Raw genomic sequence first — 25,000 nt, 5'->3', positions numbered from 1 at the left:
TACCCGTGCTTCGCACGGAGCTTTGTTGCGCACTCGGGTACCAAAATCTGTGGGCACCTTTCCAGTAAGTTGATGTTGTAAGAGCAACGATTGCATAAGGTGATTAACATTTTAACTACCTCTTGTAGTGACTGAAATTCAATCAGGAACTTCACAAAACATTTTCATCAAAAAGGAAGGTTACTTGATGTTACATAGTAAATTTTTCATTGAAGTAATTTTCAACTCTTGCTTAAATTTTATCTTGCACATTCAATACTAAAAACTTACCACAATCAGATCATGTCAGTTTTTCCTCATATCCATTTCTCGAACTTTTCACTGAAGAGCCTCAGGGTAAACTACATTTCTGCTGCTTTGATTTGGAGCCAGAATGTAGAGTTTTTCTGAACTTCCTGTCCGGCTGATGGAGACGTAGAACATACCGTGACTGAAGCAGTCTGATGTCAAGTCTACGCCAATGGTGTTAAATGTCTGACCTTGACTTTTGTTTATGCTCATTGCAAAACACACCTTCACAGGAAATTGGAGTCTCCGGAATTTAAATGGAAGTTCTGAGTCCGATGGAACTAAGGGGATCCTTGGCAGTAGAACGGTTTCGCCTTTGTAGGGACCACAGGAAATGGTGGCCTCAAGTACATTGGTGTGCAATCTGGTGATAACACATCTGGTTCCGTTTGTTGTTTTTGGCGGTTCCAAGGATCGAAGAATCATGATTGGCGATCCAATTTTGAGATTTAAAATGTGTGGAGGCATTCCAGATATCTCCAAAGAGTTTAAAAACTCCACAGGGTAGTGAACAGCTTCATATTCATTAGTAGCCGAATCAACTGACTTGTATTGCTTTGTGTCTCCTGGAAATTCATCCATTATTGAATTGTTCAAATGATTCACATTGCTGTTTAATGGCGAAATAATAGCCCTCTCAGCAAGCCAATCCGGTGATTTTCAATTGTTTTGCAGGTCTGGGTACACTTTGTCTTTCAGTTGCTTCTGATTACCGACACATTTACCAAGCGCAGTTGGAATCTTAATTGTGTCAGGTGAAGAAGTGATAGGAAACTGACCATTACCGATTTGGAGAAGCAATTTTGAGAAGTCTGCTGCAGCTGTGTTATCAGAGATATAGGCTCTCATATTAGTAGTCAGTCTCTTCACTATAACGTGCCTCCAGAGATAGGATTGTTTCAAACTTGCATTGACAATGTTAGCCCTTGTGCCATTTTTAACCACTGGGAGGATTTGACGGAAATCACCGCAAAATAAGGTTGGAATGCCACCCATGGGATTCTTGTTTCCTGTGATGTCTTGCAGTGTTCGGTCAATTGCTTCATAAGCACTCTTGTGCGTCATTGGGGCTTCGTCTACAATGATTGCAGAGGTGTCTCTAATTACATTTGCCAAGGCTGAGGTACCAGTAATTTTGCAAACTGGCTGATCCATTCGATGAGTATCCAAGGGTACTTTAAAAGTGCTGTGAAGAGTGCGGCCACCTTGTAGTAGAGTAGCAGCAATGCCACTGAATGCTGTTGCAAGCACAATCTTTCTCATGGATCTAATCTTTGCAAGGATCAAATTGATTACAAAAGTCTTGCCCGTACCACCTGGAGCATCAAGAAACATCATGTTTTTGTTCATTTCACCTTGTGCTTCCAACATTGCCATGAATGAATTGTAAACTTCTCTTTGAGAATCGGTCAGTTTTTCTTGCATATTTTCTGCTTGTAGGGAAAGTTCTTCAAGATTATAAGTAACTTCACGTTGATACTCTCTCGCGAGTCTTTCATCTCTCCCTTGCGTTGGTGCAGGTAATCCATAGCTTGCCAATGGTTGACCGCACATAAGGAGAACTTTTTCTTCAATTAGACAAAGAGTTTTATTGTAGATGTCCTCATTAAAATCTGCTTCTGGATTGTTAACTTCTTGCCTGTATCTGTGAAGAATGTCTTCAGATATTACATCACGAAAAGCCATCCAGATCTCAAGAGGATTTCTTGGCTCACAGGCTGTTAAAATTATCACAAATAGGCTTCGCAAATTTGAAGGTGATTGAGTGGCACTTGCCTCTCCTACTGCTTGATGCAAGTGATGGTCATTTTCTAGAAGGCCTCGAGCAAGGCACGCTGCTCTGTATGTTTCAAACACCTGACCATTGTATGCTCGCAAATTTTGAAATGAAGTTGGACCAGCAACCTCATTGAGCAACAGGCGTAAGAAATAACACTCCCCTGCTTTTGGACTAATCGTGTAGATTCTCCCAATGCATGGTGCCTTCCATACATCATCATTTTCAGTACCTTCAACTTGTACCCCACGCATTCTTCTCATCCATTTCTTTGTCGATTTGTTTCAAGTGTAAAACTCAGGGACTTCTACGTATTTGAGACCCCTTGCAAAGTCATCCTCATGGCAGAGTTGAAAAAATGCTGTCAAAGTTGTGGCAGGCGGTGGACCTTGGGCTCGTTCCAGAGCAGTATCAGCTGAGAACATGACACGCTGCCCATTTTCAAGATGAACAGAAAGTTGTACAATTGGGGGGAAATGTTCATGGATGGGATGTTCCAATATCCTCCAGGCCGCCTCTGAACTGCCGACATACCTTGCATTCTGGAACTGCTGGATCTCATCCACAATGTGACTTTGTACTTGGCCTTGTTGGTTAGCTGCTCCATCAGTTCTTTGTAGTTCAAACACTGCTTGATCACATCCTTTATTCACGTATTTGAGGACATATTTGATGCTTTGGATCGAGCTGCAAATTTCTACGTTAATGTGAGCGTTGAACTGCTGAAGGAGGACCTTGTTGTACGGAACAATCCACTGGTTTGTTATTTCTTGATTAACATACCGACCATTTCTCTTCATCCTTATTGTACCAGTCTGGCCTCCATCTTCTGGTTTTCTTCGCCTGTACTTGGGGTAAGAGTCTTGGCCTTGCTCGGTACACTGAAGAAATTCTTTTGGGTATTTTTTGGAACATTTGTTGTCAATCATACATGGACAATTTGGATTAAATGGTCCACAAGGTCCAGGCACCATATGTGCCATCACTTTAGCATGAAGATCAGGATTTTCCTCTTTGTCAGGGATCTCTGCAGATATGCAGAGATCCATTTTTTCTGGTAGAAGTTTGTCCTCTGGGGCCTGCCAGGTGAGGATGTGTGCATGCGGCAGTCCTCTTTTTTGATATTCAATACTGTACAGGAAAGCCCTCAGCCTGCCAAATCCTCCCTTTTTAATAAATTCAAGTAACTTTTTTAGCTTCTGCCTGAAAACCCTGGCAACAATATCTGGACGATCCTGAGGGTCTTGCCCTTGAAGACAATTTTCTGTAATTTCTGTCCACTTTGGATTTGTTGTGAACGTGATGAAGAGGTCGGCTCGGCCCATTCGCCGAACATATGCCATGGCATCACTTTGACGCTCAAACATGTATCGAGGGCCTCCTGTATAAGTTGCCGGAAGTACAACTCGTTGACCAAACTGTTCTGGATTCCCATCCTCCCTAAGAATTGAATCTCTCAAGTTGCTATAATTGTCAGCTCTCAGGGTCTGTTGCTCACGCCTCAGGAACTGTAAACGTTCTGTTTCAATCTTGCAGTACACATCCACGAGCCATTGTTGAAATAGCCTTCGGTACCAGAGAAAATAGTTTCCAGGCCGAGTCATTAAATGGTACGAATAAAATTGCTGTTGGGTAACTTTTCGCCCATTGGATGCCTTCATGTAGATGTTGTAAGATGGAGAACCATAGGGGTACATTAACGGGTACATTAAAGTATCGTAGAGGAGATGTAGTTCGGAGATCCATTTTAATGTATCATTTCTAAAACGCAAGACAATATCCCGGTTAGCTGTTGGTTCATTCTCCATTAATATTCCAATCTCATACGTTGTTGTTGGAGCATTGAATCGCCGTGGATGCTCTTCTTGCAGCCTTCGGTCTTCCCTTATGACAACTTTATGTTCTACCAAGTGTTCTTCTTCAATCCTCTCCTTTGTTGTTTTCAGCTGACAAATAAAGCTGTTGTTCTCATGTAAAAATTCAGTCAGACTTTGGAGAATGTCTCTATTGAGTCTACTGTCACATCCCCGATTATGTAGTTCCTCTTCCAGACTATCCAAGAAGTAGACTTGAATAAACTTTGCTGTTTCATCTTCAGGTGGTAAAAGACTCCCAATCTGGTGGCAAACCTGGCCTCGAATTCTAAAAGAAGGATTCCACCCATGTACTGCCGCAATTTTGTGACCAAATGATGTCATTGCAAAACAATTGTTATAACAGCGTAGATTTTGCAGAAAATCTTTAGAGATGGGACCATTGCCGGAGAGCAAATCTTGAAGCAACTGAGGCAGTGGTGGAAAGCTATCAAGCACAACTTTGCCAGAAGAACAACAACAACCAGGGGTTTCTCCTTTAAATTTTACAGCTGAGCAATGTTGACATACTTTGTCCATTTTTCCTATATCAGCTGTAGTGAGAGAGTCATTTTTGTTGTAGAGCAATCCTTTTCTATTGCAGTGTTCTATTTCATGGTGTCTCAAAGCAGTCATTCGTTGTCTAGCTGCCTCGTTTTCTGTCAATTGCTGGGGCAAAGTCATACTCTCTCTCCATGCAGCCTCTCGTTGTTGCCCTTGGTATAGGCGAAAGCTTCGTTGGGTTTCCGATTCATTCTGATGTCGTTGAGCCACTCTCAACTGACCTTGTGTACGTCTACTTACCTCATATAATTCATTCGATCGTAATATTGCTTCTCTTTCCAGTGCATATCTTTGCCTTTCTTGAATTTCATCTTGTGATGAATTTAACCGCCTTACAGCATGTCTAGTTCTGTCAGCTTCACGTTGGGGTTCTCTTTCCAAATCTGACAGTCTTTCTCTCCTTTCTCTTTGACGTATCCTGTTAAGTTCTAGACGTCTTTCTCTATCTGAATTGTTTTCATTGGAGCGAATTGCAGCAACTCTTAGTCTATTAGCTTTCCATTCTTTCTTCCTCACTTTCGTTTCTACTTCGTTTGGGTGGCATAATTTCGGTTTTAAACGGAATTGTTTAACGATATTAATGATTGTAAATTAATTAAGCGTAAAGGAAATGTATACTAACTGAAATGGACGAACTATAAATAATATTTCTGAATAGTACAATTATAAACAATTATATTGTACCTATTTACTATGCCTCCCCACGGGACAGAGTTAGACACCAGGGTCGTTTTTTAACGTGGAGAAAAGGTACAAAAATAAAAATTGTCTCAGTCGTGAAGGATTTCTCCTCCACCGAAAGAGAACAAGAAAATGAAGTGCAGCATCTGAAGAACAGATACTACACTTTGATCTTGACCAAAAGGAATGAATAAAAGCGACCTACGTGTGACTCATTACTTCCGGGTGTAAACGTCACAGTCTAAAAGTAATAATTAAAAAAAAAAAGTAAATGTAAAATAAATGTAATACCAACTTAGGTTAACTAAGTAAACAGTACAATTAAAACAGTTCTATTAAAACAAATAATTACTAAGATCTAGGTAATTGTTAGTCTCATTGTTATGGTTTTAAAGAAAAAAATGTGTAAAAAAAGTTCTGCTTTTGTGAGTACGTGTATTTCTTTTAAATTACATAACCTTTTTATTTTATTAATTATATCTCTTTTAAATTTATATATTTTGTTAGTAAACTGGAAGAAATTCAGTTGAATAAAACCTTGTTCGTGTTCTTTACGTTAAACTCATATTTTTATAAAAGGTTCATCCGGTTTAAAGAAAGCGCTAAGTTTAAATAAGACTGGAAATAACTAATTCAATATATAAATAGAAAAATGAAATAAATATAAGCTTTAAGTCTTAAGATAGTAATAATCAAAATGTAATAAATTATTTGTAGTTCAAATCTATGATAAGACAGGCTTTCGAAATAGGCTCGACCAGAAAGATTAAATTGGAACGAAATTATAATCTCCGTGCCATTTTCAAAACAACCCCACAAAAGTAACGATATCCTGCAGTTGGTTAAATGACAATGGTTGTAAGAAAAATGTAAAAGAAAATGCGCTTATCTGTTTATTTTGACCTGTTTTATTTAATTAAAAAAAAATTGGCTATAACTGGAAGAGAGCGTTATGTTTTGGGGGTTGTTTAAAAAATAGAATGGAAATAAAGTTAGTTCCGTTTTAATTGTCTTTAATTGCGGCAAGCGCTAACAAAATCGAAAAATCACTGTTTACATTCGAAATGTTAACTTTTATAGGTTTACAGGTTTGCTGACAAGGCTGGGGGTGTTTAATACAATTATTTTACTAAATTGATTTTTTTCATTTAAAAATAAAATTATTTCTTTTTTAATAAAGTTTTATTTTAAAATATTTGTTTTTGTTTATTTATATAAAATTACGATAGTTGAATTGTATTCTTTCAATTATATTGGCAAGTAAAATATAAAAGATTAAAACGGAACGAAATTGAAATTTCCATTACATTTTCAATACAATCCCAAAACATAAAGCTTTCCTCGCCAATGAATTGTTTTGATAATATACGTAAAGTGAAATAAATCGAATATAAAATTAAATGAAAATATATTAAATAATTAAATGTTAAATAGATTTTGTAAATAGTACAGTTGAAATGATTAGAATATTTCCAATATGTAATAAGGTCGAGGTAATTAGTTAAAGAGATTTAATATAATGTGATATGCAAATGAGCATAAGTCATTCGATATGGGGGTGGTTTGTAGACTAGTATATAAAGAAATTAGGCATTGATTCTAATGTCTCCTATAACAGAAACATCCTAAAATGGGTTCTAATGTTTCTCTACCAGGAGAGATCTACCCTCTTACCTCCTTTATATTTCGTTGATGATGGAGAGCTGTACACACAGACAGAAACACACGAACCCTATTACTTTATAAAATTATATATATATATATATATATATATATATATATATATATATATATGAGAAAACTTGAATGCCTACTAGACACTGTCCTCGAGTGTCTAAGGTCTCTCTGTACAGGGGTTTGTCAGAACAACCTGGCATGAGGATATTTTTTCCACAGAAGTAAATCCCGAACAAATATTCAAAATCACATTTCGTATTCGCAGCCCAAATAAAATCTCCTCAATATGGCTAACTCACATTAAATTTTAGGAGGAATGGTGCACCTTCTCCAAGTGATATTACCTCAAGTAATAGCACGAAGCAGAATAGTCCACCAGACTAGATAAATTCTTGTCCCGGAATCCATTAAGACCAAGACACCAAAATGTAAGATATACTACAACATATAAAACTGGTTAATTGGGGAGAGGAAAATTATGTTCTCAATTTCTTTACTAACTCAATGTTTGAAAGATAAAGAACTTAAATGGAAGATTCGAATATCTATGTATCGCGTATAGAGTTCAAGTGTTAGCCCCAGCTTGTGGGCCCCTTGATTTCTGAGAACTTCGACTGAATTAAAATAAAACAAAAGAGAGAAATATATATAAGCCTGATGAATCCTAGCGTGGATGAAACGCGGAATATTCTGTGTAGCTTAATCGCCATATATATTTTATAACTTACTACGTAGCTCTACCTATGTATTGAGCACTTTTGAAGTAAATACTTTTTAGTTTACGCATAAATCTATACTTTCGTATATTAATTTATGTGATTAAATGAAGTAGTTATATATATGTGTGTGTGTCATATATAATTATCCAATGACACGTATGTCGTCTACGACTCACCAGAGTGACCGAATCTAGCGAGATTCGAAATCGGGACCCCCATGGTTAGAAACCTAAACCTCTACCTCTGGGCTATCTCGCGCAACTGCTTGCTGTAACGCGTTTTATGTAGATGTTATGTATTTGTTTTTGTTTGCGATACTTTTTGAATTAATTCAATTATTTAGAGGAAAGTGCATTTTTACCTAAATGCGAGTTGGGAATAATCTTCCCTTTCACCAATTTGGTAGAGCCAAATGGGGAGCAGCAGCAGCATATATGTTGTTTAAAATGTAATTATCCACTGACACATGTTTCGTTGTCTACGACTCATCAAAGTGGCTGAATCTAGCGAGATTCAAAATCGGGATTCCATGGTTAGAAAGCTAAACCTCTACCCCTTGGTTATATCGCGCGACTGGGCTGGATTTTTCCTAAATGCGAGTTGGAAATAATTGTTCTTTTTACAAAATTACGTATATATATATATATATATATATATGTGTGTGTGTGTGTGTGTGTGTGTGTGTGTGTGTATGTGTGTGTGTGCGTGTGTGTGTATTATGATCAGAACATCAGTACCATCGGTTTCAAATTCACACAAATGGATCTATTAATAGTCGCTGTTACCGAACTTATCTGAAATACATGTATAAATAAAAAAAAAAAGACTCATTTGTTATTTACTTACATAATTGAGGACTCTGCTTGGCTTCTAGACTACTAATCTTACACACACACACACACACACACACACACACACACACACACACACACACACACACATACACACACGCACAGACACGCACACACATAAACACACACGCACACGCATATACACATATACATACACATACACACACGCACACACACGTCGTACACACATACACACACAAGCACACACACATACACACACAAGCACACACACAGGCACACACACATACACACATATATGACCCATCTAGCCAACTGTCTGGATATATCGCGATTTAATATATATATATGTGAAACAGCGAAACCGTACTGTATGTGGATGACTATATATATATATATATATATATATATATATATATATATATATATATATATATATATATATATATATATATATATATATACATATATAAATGAATGAATAAATAAATAAATAAATAATAATAATAATAATAATAATAATAATAATAATAATAATAATAATAAAAATTAGTATTAGTTCATAATTAAATGAGAATACAAATAGTCTCGGTCCTGCAGCATTTTTTCATTCAAGCAAATATTATTAAATGCTACGGAGATACTTTGTTTTATGAAACCCGGAAAATTCCGTGTAGCTTAATTGCCATCTATTTTCAAAACTTATTAGTGTTGGGACGATTAATCGGAATTGGGAATTTTTTATTTTTTGCATCTTCATAAAATTTTATGTATCTATTTTCTATTATTCACTTCGACAGTGCTCGATACGTAGGCAGAGCAAGGAAGTAAGTTTTCAAACTATATATGACAAGCGACACAGAATTTTCCGCAAATATTGTTATTGCAACAGCCTAACGAATTCTCACAAGGATAAAACGCGGAAAATTCCGTGTAGCTTAATTGCTATATATTTTCAAAACTTATTAGTGTTGGGACGATTAATCGGAATTGGGAATCGAAAAAATCAGAACTTTTTGGCGTAGCGGAATCGGTATCGCAATAGGAAAAATTGGTGCATATTTACCGATGCCAAAAACGATTCCTTTAATTATCGTGTTGATTTAATTTTTTTTTTTAAATTAATCTTCCTCTGCTACTAGTAATAATAAAATAATAAATATTAATTTATTTAAAACTACCATTAAATCTAAAATTTATAGATCACCTCGCACCGATGCATTTTTACGTTTGCGATAATATATGCATATTTAATATGGGTTTTTACGTAATCGAGAAAAATAGCAACTTTATAGTTAAATATCCAAAGATTCCAAAAGAATCGGAATCGGTAATTGTATCGGAATTACTAATAAAAGAGAGTCGCCAACCTGATAGGTCATAAACTGCCATCTAAGCTTCAGCCTCTGTCCCATCGACGAAATGTTGCATTCCTCTGCCTGTTCTACAAGTATTTTAATGGTGAATGCTCTGACGAACTACAAGCACTTGTACCTCCTCGACGTGAATACCCCTGACAAACCCGACAAGCAGCTAAATCCCACCTCTTCACAGTAGAGATCCCTAGGTGTAAGAAAACCTTCTACTCCAATAGTTTCTTCCTCAGAACTGCTAGCCTTTGGAACTCCCTTCCGGGATTCTCCTTTCCCAACTGTACTGACATGCAGAAGTTCAAATGTAACATGAACAGACATCTTGCTGCTCACCTCCCTTCTTAATATCCCTGCAACTTATGTCCCAGATAGTAGCCCCCTACTTCAAAGTGGCACTGTGTCTTGTTTGGGGTGAAAATTAAATTATATATATATATATATATATATATATATATATATATATATATATATATGCAAGCATGGATACCCGGCGTTACCCGGGTCGACATGAAATTCAGTTTGGAACAAACCTGTTATACTAAGGATATTAATCATTTTCATCATAGGCAATGTCGATACCCCCCCCCCAACAATTTAAAAAATAAAAGAATGAATAAAAACATGTGAATGTAATCGCCCCCCCCCCTCCAAAAAAAAAGATGTACGTGATATCCTCTCCATCAAATATTTCGGCAGAAGGGATACAAAAAGAAGAAACTGTTCTCCGGATATTGAGTACTTTTGTTGCCCGTGCGCTGGAAAGACACACACACACACACACACACACACACACACACACACACACACACACACACACAAATAAATAAATAAATAAATAAAAAACAACTTTAGTTTCAATAAAAATAGCAGCAAGTGCTCGAGCGACCGCAAAAAAAAAAAAAAAATATATATATATATATATATATAGCGACGTAGGCAGGCTCGAACCTTGAATTCTAATGAAAGGAGAAAGTATTTAGCGAAATATTGTACCCATTGGATTACGAATACTTACGATGAAAAATAACGTTTATAAATATTAATAAAAATAACGTTTATAAATATTAATACGTGCGTGACTTGCGTCTGTTTTTTGTTGTTGTTGTTTTTTTTTTTTTTTGTAGAGGCACATTTTTAACTGGCTTTTTTCGTAAATAAAGGACATTTTCGATTTGCTTTTTTTGCGGGGGTGGGGGGGGGCTTTTTGTTTCTAAAAGTGCAGCTATTGCCGGAAGGGTGGTTTTTTTTTTTTTTTTTTTTTGAATATTTAAAAGAAAAAACGGAAAACATTTTTCTATTTACACGGAATTATTTTTTCACACGGGAAATTTCATTATTGAGATTACCAAATAATTTTATTTGGTGAAGAGTTTGTTTTCACTTTTTTATGCTTTGATGTTTCCAAGGGAAATAACTCTTGACCACTTTGTAAAAAAATCAATGTTAGAAATAATAATTCCAAATAAATGAAATTAAATATATTATCAATATAATTGATATTTAAAGTTAATTAAATAACAATTTTAAGTAGAACACTTAAAACAATTCTCTCGCTAGAAACATTAACTAACATATTGCTATTTAGTAAAATCAGTCTTCCTTTATGTAATATGCAAATGAGGTGACCTCTTAATTGTATATTTTGCAAGAATCATACTATATATAGAAATAAATGGAAGAACAAAGTAACGGATCTTTTGTATATATTAATCAAACTTACAAATAAACAGAGGAATACGAATATATATATAATATACGAATTTACACACACATGTGTGTAAATTCGTATTCTTGTCTGTTTATATATATATATATATATATGCTAGTCTAGCGGCACTGATGAGTTGTGATACAACGAAATAGGACTGTGCGACGATGACTACAAATATATTTTAAGCCCCCCTCTTTGGGTATATATATATATATATATATATATATATATATAGTCATCGGCATACAGTCCTGTTATATATATATATATATATATATATATTATTATTTCCATATGCAAACAATGTCACAGCCCACAAGAGCCAACGAACCAGAAGTCTAAGACTCGTTTCGCCCTCATTTGGGCGAATCAGTCAGACATAACCGAACCCGGGATTTGAAACTCGAGCCTTCTGCATGCGAGGCCAGCACTTTGCCAACTGAGCAAACGCCCTGCACACAAGAAATTCATCACCCAACATAGATCAAGCAAACTTCGGCGCATATATATATATATATATATATATATATATATATATATATATATATATATATATATATATATATATATATAAAGCTGAATGTGTGTGTGTGTCTGGTCACGAATAGTCTCCTATATGGTTGACTATTTTCAAAAACTGATTACATATAATGATAGAAGATGTATCGAGACACAGGAATAGGGATGATATAATAAAATTGTGGGGTCTGCGTTCGCGCCTGGCCTCCATAGAATGGAAATAGGCACAAACTTTAATAAAGACTTTTCATATCTATATGCCTAAGTATACATTGATATGTTTCAGTTTGAAGAAATATGGTATAATAAAATTATGGGGTGTTCGTTCACGCCTGACCTCCATAGAATGGAAATATGTCACAAAGTTTAACAAGGTTTTTTTAATATAGATCCACAGAATATTGTGATAAGTGTTTCAGTGTGAATAGGTATGGTATAATAAATTATGGGGTTTATCTATTTTATTTTTACTTTCATCATATTTTGCTTTGGTTTTGATACCCCCAAATTCGAAGACAACCCTTCCTTTTCATAACCGATCATACTTTCATAAATCAGAGTCCATATTCCTGTGGGCTGTTTTTGAACCCAATCAACGACGGGTACTTTTGCTAGTGTGTGTGTATATATATATATATATATATATATATATATATATATATATATATATATATATATATATATATATATATATATATAAATGGGGAGTTTAACGAAAAAAGAATAAGATCGATTCTTTAAGAGGAGACTGATCAGGATAATGCAAAGTTCAACAAATTGTTTTGGAGCTTATTCAAGAATCAACAAAGAAAGAAAATAACGACATAAAACTATATGGTAATACATACAGATATATTCATTTTTTAATAAAGGTATACATTAATTAGGGGCGTAGCGTAGATATATCACAGAGAGCAATATAGTTCCTCCAAGAAGCTTCAATATTTTATTTCGCTCCTAATGTAACTATTACCAGACGTCGCATCCCTATTATGTATAGATATTTAGCGTCGAAATTTCACTCCTGATGCAATTCTCTATCTTTATAAAAGCCAGGTACGGCCAACGATGGAGTACTATTGCCGCATCTGGACAGGAGCTGCTAGAAGCAACTTATCCTGTCTTGACAGAGTTCAAAATAGACTTCGTAGCTTAGTGGGGGATGCCCTTTTTTCTTCCTTGCAACCTCTTTCCCACAGAAGAGACGTAGCGAGCCTGTCTCTGCTTTATCGTTATTTTCATGGCAGGTGCTCATCTGAACTTCAATCTATAGTCTCTCCCCCCTCGCCAGAGTTTCACGAACAACACTCGTCTAGCTAAAACCACTATCAACGATTTCTCACACTCTTTATCTGTGCCGTCACCTAAACGTAGATTCCATGAACAAGAAGTAGTGTGTTGCTACACAGTCATGAGCATGTTTCGGTCTTCTAATATTTAGTAACTGGAGACCTCTTCAGGAAACAACGCTTATATTCAGGAATATAAGCGTTGTTACCTGAAGATGTCTCTAGTTACTAAATATTAGAATACCGAAACATGCTCATGACTGTGTAGCAACACACTACTTCTTATGTAAAGACAAATTGAAAGTGTAATTTGCTCTACTTTGGTTACCTTTATTTTAGCCACGTTCTTAAAACACACACACACACACACACACACACACACACACATATATATATAATTTTTTTTTAAACACGACATGTTTCACTAGTTCAAAAAAATTTAAATATAATTTTAACTGAAGCATATAAAAGCAGCCCAGATTTTAAACGAACAATGATCAAAAACTGTCTTAAGACGACTGATGAAATTCAGTTGAAAGTACTTGCAAAAAGCAACCAAAAGAAAAACAGATGGATGAAGACGACTATGGAACTTTCTTGCACAGATTTAATCGAGAAATCAGAACGACAATACGAAAAATTGAAAAATTACAAAAAATGCCCATTAAGCAAGAACATTCCGTGCTACTAAACAATACTTGTCTGAATAGAAACATGCTACCTATATATATATATATATATATATATATATATATATATATATATATATATATATATATATATATATATATATATATATATATATTGTTTACAGAAAGTTTTAGATGAGGTGAATCATTGGTATCGTCGGTTTCAAACCCGATAATTAGGACCGTTTTAGATACCGATATCAAGTTCTCTTCAGCCAATATCTAAAACGGTCATAATTATCGGGTTTGAAACCGATAGTACCAATGACTTATCTAAAACTTTCTGTAAACAAAATATAAACAATACGCTCTCATTTTCGGATTTTCCTTATAATTGAGCACCCTGCTGGATTTCTTTTTCAATATATATATATATATATATATATATATATATATATATATATATATATATATATATATATATATATATATATATATATATATATTTAAAGGGGGTTAGAACAGTAGTCTAAAGAGCAGAGTGTGTTTTAATGTGATAGTAAAATTACTAATTTAATTAAAATACAAGAAAAGAACAGTGCTCGTTGTAATTCAGATATATAATAAGCTCGATAGGTAAATATCCTAGAGCTACTTTAAGTTGCTGTTCCTTCTTTGAATTTTAAATTATATCACATTACTAAATATATATATATATATATGGTGAAACGATAAAAGTGTCGCCCTAAAAAAAGCAACACTACAGCCATATTTTTAAACTTTTATTGAAAAAATTAATTCAGATAACTTGATTATGTAGTAGAGCTGACATTTATTTAATGTAGCCAGCATCAGCCTCAATCACCACCTCGATACAGATACGGAGCATGTCTTTTTCACAAGAGCCGGTCATTTTTTTTTTAACACCTCTCCCCACATTCACGGGTTCGAGCCTGCCTATCTACTACTACTTTTTTTTTTTTTGCTCAACATACACCTCCAAACAACCGGGCAACGCCGGGCTGTCCAGGCTAATCTATACATATAAAGGGCAAAATGTATGTGTGTGTGTGTGTGTGTGTGTGTGTGTGTGTGTGTGTGTGTGTGTGTGTGTGTGTTTGTATGTCTCGGAAAATTTTCGACAGGGGTGACGGAACCTTACCAAACCAGTATCGTTTTAAACCACGAACCTTCGGACGACAAATATCGAAAAATTGACCCAAAACATTAATTCCTTCACTATAAACTCGGCCGTTTTTTACAAGGAGGGGTCGATTTTTGCGTCGCGATTTTAGCACGTCATCGTTCCCTTTTCGATTGACTTCGGTTAATTTCGACGTTCGTGTCTTCCGTCTGCGCCATGGAGACATCGACTAAGACGTCAGATTTTTTTCTCCTTCGCGTTATGGGTTCGAGCCTACCTGTCTACACCCACTTTTTTTTTTCTTTTTTCAACGCCTCGGTTGTTTTGATTCTGCACGCCCCACTACTACCACTTTTTTTTTTACACACCCCTCGGGGTTCCTTACTACACCATCTACAAATACTTTTGTTTACCCCTCCCACTGGAACTCCTAAACGGCCGGGTAACGCCGGGCACCCCAACAAATATATATATATATATATATATATATATATATATATATATATATATATATATATATATATATATATATATATATATATAAGTTTGGTGGTTAAATTTTAAATTGTGAAAAAAACAACATATAGATACATATATTCGATTTAAGAATTTATTGTTTGACAAAACGAATATATAGAAGAGGTTATGTTAATTTCCTTAATCCATGGATTTTCAATAATGGCACATATCATCAGAGGAAATTAAATGCGGTTAGTAAAATGTTCAGCTGTGAATAGACACTTATTTTGCTTTTCGGCACAAATATTGAAAATAGTTTTTTGAGTGGTTGTTGATAATTATATGGAGATGATTATAGGAAGAGAGAATTTGATACTATCTGGGACGTCCATTATCGGAAGGAGTACAGTGTCCTCCGGGGTTATAAATCCAGGTAGGCAGAAAGTAGGTCCATGGGAGAAGGTAATATTTCCATATAGCAAAAAAGCGTATTGCTACTTATTGATTTTCCGAAAGGTATACGGGGCAGCCGTATTCGTTGGTACGTTGAGTGTGTATTGGTGTATCTAGTCTTTTTGGTGTTGACACAGTGTATCCGATGTTGGATGGTTATACCATTCCATTGTAATTATCCCCGTGGGTAATATAATTTTAGCATTGAGTTATGTATGCAATGGAACTCGAAATCACTAGTATGGGTAGCAAAATAGCAAAATAATCCGGGAGGTGATATTCAGAACGGTGATTTGGAGTACTGGCTTTCGGTGTGGATCCTTTTTGTCAAACAATGAATTCTTAATTCGAATGTATGCGTCTATATGTTGTTTTTTCAGAATTTAAAATTTAACCACCAAACTTATATGTTGCTCTATTCTTAAATATTGAGCTTTTCCTTTTTGGTTAGGATCACCCTGAAAGTGTTACTTCAAGTAATATCTATTAGGATTTTCATCTGAACTCTATCAGTATATTATCTCGCTTATATATATATATATATATATATATATATATATATATATATATATATATATATATATATATATATATAAGACGAAACGTTGATGAACACATGATACGGTTTGTTCCTTTTTATTTCTCTATTTTGTCGGAATACTATTTCCATTATTTTCATCATATATATATTATTAATTACACAGAATTATTAATATATTTCTTCTTCTATTATCATTTATTTATTTATTTGTTTATTTATTTATTTATTTATTCACACAGGGTACATATGACAAAATAAGCACAGTCTCTAAACTGCCGCAAAACCTGACGATCAACAAGCAATTCAACGCCCAGTTTTTGACCTCACATTAAAAAAAAAAAAAAAAAAAATACAATCGCATGAGTTTGCAGAAGTTTAATCTCTCGTGACAAACGATCCCTTTGTGTTGCGGTCATATGAATAATACGGAAGGACAAACGTTCGATAATCGGCATATGATTCAAAAGTCATATGATAAAGCTATTATTCAGCATTTCTTGATCTTTTAGATATGACTTTGCTTATGTTTGTCTTCCATATTGCATCATAATTATTTTATATACTGCAATGAATGCACAAATACATATTAATATATATATATGTGTGTGTGTGTGTGTGTGTGTGCGTGTGCACGCGCATGCGTGTGTACTAGCAAAGAGACCAGATGTTGCCCGAGATTGAATGAAAATCAACGAATGTTTCACCCTCTAATATTTTTATTGCTATCGAAATCGGTGAAATCGCCAATTTTTCAATCAAATCGATTGATTGCCTGCTCTAGTTGGGGATCCACTGCCATGTACCGGGAGTTAGCTACACATGCCTCTCTGTAGAATTTATTCCACATTGTCCCTATTTACAATGCCTCCCCACGGGACAGAGTTAGTCACCAGGGTCGTTTTTTAACGTGGAGAAAAGGTACAAAAATAAAAAAAATTGTCTCAGTCGTGAAGGATTTCTCCTTCACCGAAAGAGAACAAGAAATTGAAGTGCAGCATCTGAAGAACAGATTGCACTGTAGAGAACCTACTGTTGATTTTATGAATTATTTTTATATATAATGTCTTGAATTTAAGTTTAAAATGCAAAAGTCAAGTATCATGCTTCAATTATGCTCTAAATAGAAACATTCATTTCGAACGCACCTCTATCATATCAAAGAACTTACTGTTGATTTTATATACCTGGCCTTAATGCTTGTGTGATAATAACAACTTCTCAAATGAATGCATGGTGTTAGGCTGTGTAAGGCGTTAACTTTAGTTAAAATCGAATGTTCCTTCTGTCATCGGATTTTTTTCGATTATCGATACTTATCAAAGACATTCCGATACAACGCCTATCTAAGAACACTGCCAGATACTTAAAGTACATTTGTGTGAAATTTAAAAATAAAATCGATCCAGCCGCTTAGGAATCAATAGAGAACGAATTCACACATACAGACACAGTTCCTTTCATATAGATAGATAGATAGATAGATAGATAGATAGATAGATAGATAGATTGATTGATTGATTGAAGTAGATAGATAGATAGATAGATTGAAGTAGATAGATAGATAGATAGATAGATTGAAGTAGATAGATTGAAGTAGATAGATAGATAGATAGATAGATAGATAGATAGATAGATAGATAGACAGAGGGATAGATAGATAGGTAGATAGATAGATTGATAGAAGTAGATAGATAGATAGATAGATAGATAGATAGATAGATTGAAGTAGATAGATAGATAGATAGATAGATAGATAGACTGATAGAAGTAGATAGATAGATAGATAGATAGATAGATAGAAGTAGATAGATTGATAGAAGTAGATAGATAGATAGATAGATAGATTGATTGAAGTAGATAGATAGATAGATAGATAGATAGATAGATAGATTGAAGTAGATAGATAGATAGATAGATTGAAGTAGATAGATTGAAGTAGATAGATAGATAGATAGATAGATAGATAGATAGATAGACAGAGGGATAGATAGATAGGTAGATAGATAGATTGATAGAAGTAGATAGATAGATAGATAGATAGATAGATAGATTGAAGTAGATAGATAGATAGATAGATAGATAGATAGATAGACTGATAGAAGTAGATAGATAGATAGATAGATAGATAGATAGAAGTAGATAGATTGATAGAAGTAGATAGATAGATAGATAGATAGATAGATAATAAGCAAGTCGTTAAATGTTGATTTTCTCGATCTGCCAAAAGAAATGTTCGGCAAATCAATAAAATCAACAGAAAAATACAGCAAAATAAGAAATTTGTCGTTTTTAACCAGACTTGCTTCGATAATGACTTTATGAAATTTAAAATGATTCATTGTAAGATCTGGCCTGATTAGGTTGGATTTCTAAAGAAATTGCAACTGAAACATGTACGCACATATGTAGCCAAAAACATTCGTATGAATAAAATTTATACTAATAACGCTCTTCTTGCCACTGAGCACTTTTTCAGCGACAGATTATATAGCCTTTTCTAACCATACTGATGTGCCTTATTCAAACGAAACATTTATGTGGATAAATAAAGTATTTATCTATATGTAAAAGTAATTTTGTCTGTTAGTCTCTCTATCCGTACGAGGAACAGTGTTTACTACATTACTCTGTCAAGTTTTATTTTAAATACTTAAAACACGTTATGCATTGGGAATTCAGGTATGTGGAACAAGTTCGATTTGGTTTTTGGCCGGTAAAAATAGTTGTTAAGGGATCTAAATTGAAAAAAATAATTGGAATTTGGCAGACGTAATGCGACTAAACGTGTATTTTCTAGCATGCGCAAATATAGATTTTATCCCTATATATAATAAAAGAGGCGTAGTTTTTTCCCCCTCTGGACCAAACTACACTAGGTTTGCAACCACGCATTGCGCATGCGTATTTATTATGTCTGACCTATTAGCCACTATCTTATGTAACTTTAGAACGGTATTAGATACACATCTACGTGTGAGATTAAAATATTACGACATTTCCGAGGAGCGCCACGATCAAAATCTCAACATCTACCGAGGAAGTAGATCATATTTTCCTCCCTACCTATTCTGTACTACCACTACCCCCACTAGACACCGACGCCATCTCCACATATTCCTACTCTGCTTGGGTTGCGTCGCTCTTAACTGGTTAATATCCACAAACAGATAAATAACATTTACACTTTCTTATTTCTAAATAATAATTTCTCTCTTGCTGCTATCCACCATCGCTGATTGAATGAGACGTAAACATTCTTCTATTCTGATATTCGCATTTTCAATCATTAAACGAACGGGTCCACACTTACAAAACATGCCGCCATTTATGTACATATCCATTCGCTTCCATTTATTTATTTTTTCTTAACTATCTACATTACCTGTGCAATACAGGACTCTTCCAATATTATATAGTTATTTCGTGTGTCATTTTATTTATCCGGCCACAGAAATTCGCGATTAAACGTACATAAACCTCCGTCTTCCTTCAACTACTCCCGTCATTACTGGCTCCTCCCTCTCTCTCTCTCTCTCTCTCTCTCACTCTCTCCCACTCTCTCCTTATTCGTTTATCAATTGCCCTCTGCTAAGCTGATTCAGTTAGCCAAGTCGCCTAGCTGTTTGCTCGCTCCGCGTTCCCCTTACTCCATCCACCCCAACTTACCAAGGCAGAGAGAGGGAAAGACAAATAGATTCAACACGTATTTATGTGTATATTACTTCATAAAAGCTAACACCATTTCGATTGTAATATTAATTCTGTACTGAATACTTATGTATAACAAAAAGAGAGAGACAGATAGATAGATAGATAGATAGAGAGAGAGAGAGAGAGAGAGAGAGGAGACAAACAGACAGAGAGAGGGGGGAGAGTGAGTAAGAGAGAGAGTATAACAGTTATCTAATTTCAGAGATACGCACGTATTAAAAACGTTACTTCTGAACTAGAAATATCATAAGTTAACGGTGGCCCAGTCGGCAAATCCGTCATCTTTTTGTTTTCTTTTTTTTTTTTTTTCACACCAACTTTTCATCTAAGCGTTACACGTTAGAGCCTGCATTTCATCTTCTTAATTTTTTTTTTTTTTTTTTTTTTTTTTTTTGCCGGTACTAACTGCTATTTAAATTTTTGTTACGGAGTTACTTCAATTTCTTCTTTTTTTTTTCTTTTTATAGGACATGCACAGTTAATAACTACTATGATCTGTTTTTTTATTTTATTTTGTGCGTACTTTAAACACTGCCAAACGATTGCGAAGAATGGAGCCCATAATCCCGTGACGTCAGATTTGTGTTAATATACGAGGTATAGCGCAACTAAAGTGAGTAATGATTTTGTTAAACCCTTTGTTTATCTTCTTCAAACTGCAATTAATAATTAATTTTTGTAATAATTTTGTTAGGTTTTAAGATTTACACAGTTTAATGATTAATAATATTATAAACATTTGTACATTAAATATGAAATACAGTTTTACTGAATATGCACGACTGTTCATTTGGTTAATTACCGGTTTCCATAATTATTTGGCCCTGTCGGTGGGGCATTAGAATACGCCGACTGCCCCCCCCCCCTGCAGAGGGTAAAAGTCCCTCAATGGAGGTCCTGGATATGACCTTAAACTATATCCAGTGGTGAGGCCCCAGCTTGTGGGCTTTGGGGAGTGTGGAGCCACCCTTTAATTACTATTGCTCCCAGGTCCACTCTGACCCGGAGTGGTAGTACCTGTTAGGGTCCCAACTATGGGTTAAATAGAAACCGACGTGAAAACAACTTCAAGGTAAATTTTTGTTCAATACGTGTATTTAAATTTTTGTTCAATACGTGTATTAAAATTTTTGTTCAATCTGTGTGTTTAAATTTTTGTTCAATATGTGTATTTAAATTTTTGTTCAATACGTGTATTTAAATTTTTGTTCAATCCGTGTATTTAAATTTTTGAAAAATAAATATTTTTTTACTTGTTGGAACTCTTGTGTTTCATAATAAATAGAAATTTCGATCGATTTAAATATATTTTGTTCAAATTTCGAACAAATAAAAATGGGGGGGGGACATGCACTAAAAAAATATTTCCCTTCATATATTTTACGGAAACTGCATTTTATATGTAATTTCATTCTTAAATTGGATATGTATCGAACATTTCACGAAAATCTGACCAGTAGTTGATTTTTGCTAGATTTATTAAACACTGGTGTGTTTTCACGTTCGAAATGCCTTACTACATGGGAACGTTATTTTAAAGCGCCAATTATGTAAACACGATTTTCGTCTCACAATTTCATTATTTTCGTACGATGAAAAAAAATTTTTTTTTTTAATTATTACTAGTTTATTTTCATTTACATTCTCATTCATACGTGGAATTGATTGAATTTGAAATTATATAACAAACGAGCTACAATGATGCTCTCATGATTATGCTCCCCATCTTGAGTTAAGCATATTAGGGAGTGAAATAAAACTGCCGCTAGCTCATAAAGCAACGCTCTTTGTGTAAACTTGTGAGCTTGGGCGTTTGGACAATGTTTAATCATTTTAATTTCGAACGCCCCCCTCCCTCACTGGGGGCCAAGTAGTGTAACGATGAGAAGTGTTGACTGTCGCCTTGGTGGTTGAGTTTCAATCCTGGCTTAGGGTAGTTGCTTGTCTAGCCACACTGATGAGGTGTGATGTGACGTTACGCTTTGAAAAAAGGCAAGATACAATTTTTTGAGGGACCAACTGTTTCAAAAAAGACCAAATTTCGTGAATTTTGCACTTTTTAAGCAGTTTGCCTTTTAAAAATTTTATTTGGTCTTTTTCAACCTACGAACTTACTAAGGAGGGCACAAGCAGAATATTATATAGATGATATTCGAAAACGATGCTACATCAAAGGGAGGTCACTTTCATATTTTGTCGAATGTTTCCAATACTTATTGTTAAAATTTGATGAAAATTCAAGCTGTTTAAATATTCATGAAGGACACCCACCCTTTCTTTACCCAATCTAATTTTAGTCCGAATTCCACGTCGACAGTATTTTTTATTGTCCGTTGTTACCTTTATTGATGTTAACTGAAAGGAATGTTATGACTCTCTCCAATGTGTTTTAAAACATCCTTTCGTTTTATTATTATTATTATTGGTTCACCTGGAGCTTTCACACGAGTCAGCAAACGATCTGATTGGAGACCTGTGGTGTTCTCTGGAAGCTGAGTGACAACAAGTCTCCCCAGACGTCCAGCTCTCTCCTCCTCCTTCGATACCATTTGCAAATAAATTTGCATCATCGCAACAGCTGCTTACCATTGATATTATTATTATTATTATTATTATTATTATTATTATTATTATTATTATTATTATTATTATTTACTCACTAGGAGAAGTCACACAGGCCATCATCAAAGATTTCCCTTTAAGAACAGCTTGTGGTGTTCTCTGGAGTCTGAGTGACAACAAGTCTCCCTAGATTTCCAGTACTCTTCACCTCTTTTGCGTTATCGCAACAGCCGCTTACCACGGTTCTCTCCTTAGCAGCGACCATTGGTCTTTATTGGAATTTAGGTGGCAATAAGCCACCCCAAGGTCCAGTCCTCTTTGCACTCATCCAGCGGAGGTCTGACTAGTGCTTTCTCTCTTCGGTTTTTCTGTCCTCCTTGACCCTCCTCACTTATTTGGTGTGGCGCCAGTTTATTCTGACCCCCCCCCCACACACACTCACAAACAAAAAAAAGGGGGCCAGGGGCGCGCGGGCAGGGGTAGGTTATCTTGCAATTATACCGTTTCAGTTTTCATGATTCCATGTGATGTGTTTCTTTTGTGTTTTACATTTGTAGCAGTTTCTACATGGTTTGTGACTGTAACCCGTGTGTGTTGGTCTCCGCATTCAAGGGGTTTCCTTAATATTTCAGTCGTTTTCTATTATTGCTATCCGTTGTATCTTCTCAGTCATCCCTCTGATTCCAATTTCTCCCATTCTTTTTGAAATATTATTATTATTATTATTATTATTATTATTATTATTATTATTATTATTATTATTATTATTATTATTATTATTATTATTATTCGCTCACAAGGAGCTTTCACACAGGTCATCGAAGATCTCTCCCTGAAAACAACCTGTGCTGTTCCCTGGAAGCTGAGTGACAGCAGGTCTCCCCAGATTTCCAGTACCCTCCACCTCCTTCGATAGCATTCGCAAATGAATTTGCATCGTCATCGTCGTCGTCATCGTCATTCTTCTTTTTCTTCTTCTTCTTCTTCTTCTTCTTCTTCTTCTTATTATTATTATTATTATTATTATTATTATTATTATTATTATTATTATTATTATTATTATTATTATACATTGTGTAGTCGCGAGTTGAAACGACTTCGCCCATGTTTCCAAAATAACTGTCACTCTGAGCCGAACGGGACTCTGATTGACGTCTCACCATTTTGATGCAACGAAATTGTCTCGATTTTATTTGCCTCCACACGGGGGCAACAAGTCCATATTTCTAAACTAAACTGGCCGTTTTCTGAGTCATAATCGCGCAGTAATCTAAATATTACAAATCAACAATTATCGTCTAAAAATAAATACCCGAAATATTAAGTAACGTTTGCGGAATTTTATCCCTAATCGATCTATATAATTATGCTTACTCAGGATAATTCGAACCTATTCATAAATAATTTATGAATGAAGTAATTTATGAATGAAGTAAAAAGTAATTTCCGTATATCGTATTCCACTATGATATGCGCAATAGCTTCACGAACGCTGGGTCGTAATTATATTTTAATGATGTCATTGACTCAGGAATACATTATCCGCTCAAAACAGGTCAAGGCAACGACACACAAAAAAATTGTATTCGTACATACATTTTTTTACAGAAAGCCATCACTTATCAAGGCCCGAGGCAAGTCGAGGGTTAATGAGTGTAAAGTGGTCATTAAAACACTAGCAGAGTAATCGTTAAAGGTGGAAATTGGGTAGAATTTTATTATTTAAGGAGCTGGCTTAACAAGAACTTGTTTACGTTAGACTTAAAGACGGCCGTATTGTAGCCATCAGGGAAGCACGCAAGTAAAGACAGTTCCACGGGCGGGCAGTTTTAAGAAAGAAGTTTTGTTCATGAAAGTTGCGTTTAGATTTAGACACAGATAGAGAGTGGAGTAAATAGTTGATACTGGTTGTAGCTAAATGAGTGTTCTTTCCTGAAAGTTTGACAAGGGGGGGGCATAGATTGAAGCTCAGGCGAGCACTTACCATGAAAACAACAATAGAATAGAGGCAGGCTCGCAAGGTCACTTGCGTAAAAAAAAAAAAGTTGTGGGGGGTGAGAAAAAGGCATCACCTACTATGTTTCGAAGCCAGTTTTAAAGTCTGTCAAGGCAGGATAAGAAGCTCCGAGCAGCTTTTGCAGAGACCTACAAGGAAATATAATTTTATAGCGCCATATTTGATTTATGAGGTTTCGTATTTAGGTTCAGAATTAAAAGCAAAAAGTTAACGAATAAATTAAA

The 25,000-nt window shown here is 35.0% G+C and overlaps 1 long non-coding RNA gene across 1 annotated transcript in view; it reads left to right on the top strand.

Annotated features, from left to right (window-relative positions):
• The first annotated feature begins 20,694 nt into the window (after nt 1-20,694).
• Nucleotides 20,695-25,000, top strand: part of LOC145263211 (uncharacterized) — a 79,865-nt gene continuing 75,559 nt past the window's right edge. The window contains exon 1 of the long non-coding RNA XR_013864491.1: nt 20,695-20,810. This is a non-coding gene — a long non-coding RNA (uncharacterized LOC145263211). The remainder of the gene's footprint in view (nt 20,811-25,000) is intronic.

This window comes from Euprymna scolopes, chromosome 38 (genome assembly GCF_053919585.1).
Source record: "Euprymna scolopes isolate OS-2025 chromosome 38, ASM5391958v1, whole genome shotgun sequence".
Lineage (NCBI taxonomy): Eukaryota > Metazoa > Mollusca > Cephalopoda > Sepiida > Sepiolidae > Euprymna > Euprymna scolopes.
Note: the sequence above shows the minus strand (reverse complement) of the source record. Positions and strands in the feature narration are given on the sequence as shown.